General features: G+C 46.4%; 1 pseudogene; it reads right to left on the bottom strand.

Annotated features, from left to right (window-relative positions):
• Nucleotides 1-269: 269 nt before the first annotated feature.
• Nucleotides 270-7,197, bottom strand: part of LOC112075578 (potassium channel subfamily T member 2-like) — a 21,681-nt pseudogene continuing 14,753 nt past the window's right edge.

The following is a 7,197-nucleotide window of genomic DNA, read 5'->3' on the forward strand; positions in this document are numbered from 1 at the left end:
AAGTTCAGCGTTACAGCACGGTTAAAATGTAAAGGCAATGTTCCCTCGTTATCGGAGACTGCATTCAGACCATTAGGGGATTCATAAGGATAGGAAAACACCTCTATTGATAAGCATAACCTTCAGAGCAGACTGGCACCAATACAAACATATGATCACAGCAAGCGATAACTGGGGGAACAAGATASACWGGCACGGCAGCCAAGCTTGGRTACAGTGTGAGAGTATAATGACAGCTTTGAAAATGAACTGGAAATCAAACTGAGCCATTGAAAGAGTAGATGTATAGCAACTTTAATATATACATATTTCCATATCTGTTGAAACAGCACTGAATGAGGGCACTGTAGTGCAGYGATGCTGAGCAGCATTCTCACCACACGGTGGCGCCACCATCTKTGCTAAACCTCTGCTGGGTTTTAGACAAAGATTCACACGGCTTTCAAGTCCTTGGTCTCCACATGCATGACTCTCCAACATGCATGACAATAATAGAATAGCGAGCTGGTTGAGGAGATGTGGGGAAGGGTAAACACTAACTAAATAACTAACTAACTAACAGAGACAGAAAGGCTGGCCTTGGCCACTTAGAACTATCCATAAAGTTACATGAATCAGTAAACAAATATTAGCTTTATTCAAGAGATACTCATCGACTGGGTCACTCCTTCAAGGCTTTTCCCTTTCTTTCTGAAGARAGTAAATGGTGTTATAGATTATCCAGCATTAGTGTATGCCTGCTAGCTCWCTAATTGTGGAAATTGACAGGTGATCACTGCTCTTTGGCTTCCTCTGCTGCTGGTGAGCTTAAAGATGAAAGTGGGAACTGACTGAGAGTTAAAGTAACAGTATGATCAGATAAAAAGGTACAAAAAATATTTATGAAACSCCAGATCAGCATACTGTTGGCTCGGCTGCAATCACCTCGACACACACAACCACATAGAGACAGAAAAATAACAGTCATTTGGAAATGTGTTCCTTTGGCTGTCCAGATATAAATGGCAGTGTCTGGCTCATAACACACATACAGTACATGCACATACATAAATACAAGTTCATTGAATGCACTTCTGTGTCCCCAGCTCTCCACTTCAAAAATGAAACGGTGCATAAATTAAACCAATCAGCTTGTAGAAAAGGTCCATGCATTTGAGAGTTTCAGAATAGAAAACTAAGTGACAGCTGTGACTGTCTGTTCAGAGTAGATGTGGAACATGTGTCCTTCCCTATAGTATATCTCCCCCCTCTCTCTCTCTTTCTCTGTTTCTCTCTCTCTCTTTCTCTCCCTCACTCTCTCTCTGTCTCTCTCTCTCTGTCTCTCTCTCTGTCTCTCTTTCTCTCTCTCGTTTCTCTCTCCACTCCCACTATGCTGCTGAGTTCTGTTGTCTACGCTCACAAATGGGTGCTGTTCTGTGTGTCGAACCTGTGGCCCTCGGAGCGGCTGTTGCTGACCTTCCTACTGGCCCCCTGGTTAGGCAACAGAGACAGAGGGTCTGGTCTGATCAAGTACCTGGACATGGGACACACACACCAAGACACACTTAGATGAATAATACATTTAACAAATGCTCATACATTCTTATAACAAGTTATAAACCATTATAAACCATTATACCTGCTGGCTTTTTTATGAAGGGTTACCCACTTAACTTTAGTGATTTCTTCTTGAGTGAATGTGCAAGACTTAATTTAAGTTGGACCAGTATATTGAGGGAAATTGTGTGAAATTGTCTTCTGATGATGTGTGATTTGACTGAGCCATCGGGATATTGTGTACTCACACCACATCGTGCAGCTCCAGCCTGGTGTCAGGAGAGGGGTTGATGAGGATGTAAGACAACCTGTTGCCCTGGTCCGTCATCCCATCTGACACAGGAAGTACACACCACAAGACAGGAAATAAACATGACATGTCACAGGAACTCAAATGATACCAATTAAGTTGTTCCTTAGTAATGTTGATAAAAAAATGGTGGAGGAAAACACAAAGCTATGAACAAACGGTTGTATTCCATTAGGCAGGCACAGTGCAGTGCTACATGACCACACATCCACCCCTCAGAACATATCCAACATCACTCACTGAATCCGGTGGCTGAGAGGCCCAGGTGTTTCATGCGCGTGCGGACCAGAGCGTTGAGCTCCTGTCTCTCAGAGCGTCTGAACAGGGTCAGTCTCTGCTGGCTGATCCTCTCCGCAGCACTTCCTGTGGCCCCCTTCGACCCGCTGGGCCCCCGACCCCCCTTCCTGCTCAGCCTTCTGGCCCACTGCATGCTCTTCCGCCGGAGGAGGGGGTGGTCCGAGGAGTGGGAGGAAGAGGAGGGGGGCTCGGAAGAGGTGGAGTTYCGGTGGGGACCCCTCCGGGACAGCAGGGGTTCTCTGGGCTCTCTGGTGTCCTCATAGTCCTCCACTGTGATGGACACCTGAGACTGAGAAAGAGAGACACACACACACACAGCTCAGACCAATATCAAGCAGCAGTTATTGAGTGAGTCAAGTTTTTATTCTGGGTGTTGATGTTTTATCACTAAAACATCATGATGATGTACAGCTTGGTGTCATTGACTCCTGTAAATTATTATCTTTCTTTCCAGACAGGTACCTCAGAGACTGGTAACTTTTGGGCTTCAGTGCGGTAGATGCCGATGGGGATGTCACCGGTGGAGGAGCACAGTTTCTGGTAGAGTCGACCATAGGTGCGGATCCACAGGTCCTCCTCAGTGATCTTCATCTATGAGACCCCAAACACCCCACCTTCATCATCCTCAGTTCCAGGCAGCTACATTAATACCCCTTCAACCTCAGTACCAGGCAGCTAATAATGTTCCTTCAACCTCAGTACCAGGCAGCTAACTAAGTACCTTCAACCTCAAGTACCAGGCAGCTACACAACGTCCCTTCAACCCTCAAGTACCAGGCAGCACACTAACGTCCCTTCAACCTCAGTACAGGCAGCTACATAATGTACCTTCAACCTCGTACCAGGCAGCTACACTAAGTTCCTTCAACCTCAGTACCAGGCAGCTACACTAACGTCCTTCACTCAGTACAGCACTAATCATAACGTCCCTTCAACCTCAGTACCAGGCACCACACTAAGTCCCTTCAACTCAGTACCACGACAGCTACACTAATGTTCCTTCAACCTCAGTACAGGAAGCTACACTAACATCCTTCAACCTCAGTACCAGCAGCTACACTAACGTCCTTCAACCTCAGTACCAGCAGCTACTACATGTTCCTTCAAACCTCAAGACAGGCAGCCACACTAATGTCTTCAACCTCAGTACCAGGCAGCCTACACTAACGTCCCTTTCAACCTCAGTACCAGGGCAGCTACACTAACGTCCCTTCAACCTCAGTACCAGGCAGCACACTAACGTCCCTTCAACCTCAGTACCAGGCAGCCACACTAACGTCCCTTCAACCTCAGTACCAGGCAGCTACACTAACGCCCTTCACCTCGTACCAGGCAGCCACACTAACGTCCCTTCAACCTCAGTCAGGCAGCACATAACAGTCCCTTCAACCTCAGTCCAGCAGCTACACTAACGTCCCTTAACCTCAGTACCAGCAGCCACACTAACGTCCCTTCAACCTCATACCAGGCAGCTACACTAACGTCCCTTCAACCTCAGTACCAGGCAGCTACACTAACGTCCCTTCAACCTCAGTACAGGCAGCTACACTAACGTCCCTCACCCTCAGTACCGGCAGCCACCTAACGTCCCTTCAACCCTCAGTACCAGCAGCCACACTAACGTCCCTCAACCTAGTACCAGGCAGCCACACTAACGTCCCTTCAACCTCAGTACCAGGCAGCCACACTAACGTCCCTTCAACCTCAGTACCAGCAGCCACACAACGTCCTTCAACCTCAGTACCAGGCAGCACCACTAACGTCCCTTCAACCTCAAGTACCAGGCAGCTACACAAACGTCCCTCAACCTCAGTACCAGGCAGCCACACTACGTCCCTTCAACCTTAGTAAAATCTAAGCAGGCTGTTATACACATTATATTGTTGATCATCACATTTCAATACTTCTGATGATAACTATTGAGGACATGAGTAGATGAGTTACTCACAGCACAGAGGAAGCCTGAGCCAGGCATGGAGTCTAGTCCCAGCAACAGTCTGGTGATGGAAATCATGTAGTCCTTCACAAAGGACTGGTGGGAACACACAACAAACAACAGAGGGTCATTGAYCAATAAAGGGGCAATACAAATATTGTAGACTGAGTTTTGAAATATGGAGCGTTGCTGTGCTGGGGAGTTCAGACTAACCTGATACAGTAGAGTATCCAGCATGCTGACACTGAACACCTTCCCAGCAGCGAAGGGTAGACGAAACATGAAGACCAGGTTGGAGCCCCTCTCTCTCTCTTTCTATCAGATCACCATACACAGGAATAAGAAAACAGGGAGAGAGAGACAGGGAGAGAGAGAGACGGAGAGAGAAAGACAGGGAGAGGGTGACAGGGAGAGAGAAAGACAGGGAGAGGGAGAGACAGGGAGAGAGATAGGGAGAGAAACAGGGAGAGTGAGAGACAGGGAGAGTGAGAGACAGGGAGAGAGACAGACAGTGAGAGAGAGAGAAAAGAGCCGTTAAATTCTCCAACCACCTAAAAGGAAGCGATTCCCAAACCATCCATAACAAAGCCATCACCTACAGAGAGATTAACCTGGAGAAGACTCTGTTCACAAACACATACAGACCCCACATAGTCCCAGGACAGCAAAACAATTGAACGCAACCAAATCATGAGAAAACAAAAATATAATTACTTGACACATTGGAAAGAATTAACAAAAAAAACAGAGCAAACTAGAATGCTATTTGGCTCTAAACAGAGAGTACACAGCGGATGAATACCTGACCATTCTGACTGACCCAAACTTAAGGAAAGCTTTGAGTATGTACAGACTCAGTGAGCATAGCCTTGCTATTGAGAAAGGCCGCTGTATGCAGACCTGGCTCTCAAGAGAAGATAGGCTATGGGCACACTGCCCACAAAATGAGGWGGAAACTGAGCTGCACTTCATAACCTTCTGCCAAATGTATGACCATATTAGAGATACATATTTCCCTCAGATTACACAGATCCACAAATAATTCCAAAACAAACCCAATTTTGATAAACAGTGTGTCATTACAGCAGCAAGATTTGTGACCTGTTGCCACAAGAAAAGGGTAACTAGTGAAGAACAAACACCATTGTAAATACAACCCATATTTATGTTTATTTATTTTCCCTTTTGTACTTTAACTATTTGCACATTATTACAACACTGTATATAGACATAATATGAGTTGAAATTATTTGAAATGTCTATATTATTTTGGAACTTCTGTGAGTGTAATGTTTACTGTACATTTGTATTGTTTATTTCGCTTTTGTTTATTATCTACTTCACTTGCTTTGGCAATGTTAACATATGTTTCCCATGCCAATAAAGCCCTTAAATTGAAATTGAATTGAATTGACAGGGAGAGACAGAGACAGGAAGAGAGAGACAGGGAGAGAGAGACAGGAAGAGAGAGAGACAGGGAGAGAGAGAGAGAGCGGAAGAGAGAGACAGGAAGAGAGAGACAGGAAGAGAGAGAGACAGGAAGAGAGAGAGAGGGAAATGGAAAAGCATTACAGTAATGGAGTACCACTTCCTTTTGACATTCCCACATGACCCATCATTAGATGATCTGACTAGGATGGTCCGACTCACCACAGAGAGTACCATAATACAATGTTACCTTCTCCAGCTTGGAGAGAGCCAGGGAGTAGTGGTCTTTGACTTTGAACTGCATGAAGCGCATGTTGGCTGGGTGGGTGAGCTCAGTGATGATGCTGAGGGCTGGGAACAGTCTGGGAGGACAGAGGAAAGAGACACAATCAAATTCTTAGARATAGAGTGCTTCCTGAATGCAGATATCTATGAATGCACACAAACAWRTGTTGGATTCTGCAGGATGGTATGGTGTGATGGATGTGTAATGGTTGTGTATGGCTGAGCAGCCCACCTAAAGAGGGTCTGGACGTTGACTATGGTCTTAGCGTCGGCCATGTAGTCCTCCTCAGCGATCATGGAGCTCTCCTTGTCAACCACCACCATGGTGTCAGCAAACGTCACCCCACAACGCAGCAGACTGTCCAGGCTAGAAGGAGAAAGAGAGAGGGAGGTTTACTGTACATTTGTATTGTTTATTTCGCTTTTGTTATTATCTACTTCACTTGCTTTGGCAATGTTAACATATGTTTCCATGCCAATAAAGCCCTTAAATTGAAATTGAATTGAATTGACAGGGAGAGACAGAGACAGGAAGAGAGAGACAGGGAGAGAGAGACAGGAAAGAGAGAGAGACGGGAGAGAGAGAGAGAGCGGAGAGAGAGACAGGAAGAGAGAGACAGGAAGAGAGAGAGACAGGAAGAGAGAGAGAGGGAAATGGAAAAGCTTACAGTAATGGAGTACCACTTCCTTTTGACATTCCACATGACCCATCATTAGATGATCTGACTAGGATGGTCGACTCACCACAGAGAGTTACCATAATACAATGTTACCTTCTCCAGCTTGGAGGAGCCAGGGAGTAGTGGTCTTTGACTTTGAACTGCATGAAGCGCATGTTGGCTGGGGGTGGTGAGCTCAGTGATGATGCTGAGGGCTGGGAACAGTCTGGGAGGACAGAGGAAAGAGACACAACTCAAATTCTTAGATATAGAGTGCTTCCTGAATGCAGATATCTATGAATGCACACAAACTTTGTTGGATTCTGCAGGATGGTATGGTGTGATGGATGTGTAATGGTTGTGTATGGCTGAGCAGCCACTAAAGAGGGTCTGGACGTTGACTATGGTCTTAGCGTCGGCCATGTAGTCCTCCTCAGCGATCATGGAGCTCTCCTTGTCAACCACACCATGGTTCAGCAAACGTCACCCACAACGCAGCAGACTGTCCAGGCTAGAAGGAGAAAGAGAGAGGGAGGGAGAAAGAGAGAGGGAGGGGGAAAGAGAGAGTGAGGGGGAAAGAGAGAGTGAGGGGGAAAGAGAGAGGGAGAGGGAAGAGAGGGGAGGGAGAAAGAGAGAGGGAGGGAGAAAGAGAGAGTGAGGGAAAGAGAGGGAGGGAGAAAGGAGGGAGGGAGAAAGAGAGAGGGAGAGGGAAGAGAGAGAGTGAGGGGGAAAGAGAGAGGGAGGGG

The sequence above is a fragment of the Salvelinus sp. IW2-2015 genome, unplaced genomic scaffold (genome assembly GCF_002910315.2).
Source record: "Salvelinus sp. IW2-2015 unplaced genomic scaffold, ASM291031v2 Un_scaffold3244, whole genome shotgun sequence".
NCBI lineage: Eukaryota > Metazoa > Chordata > Actinopteri > Salmoniformes > Salmonidae > Salvelinus > Salvelinus sp. IW2-2015.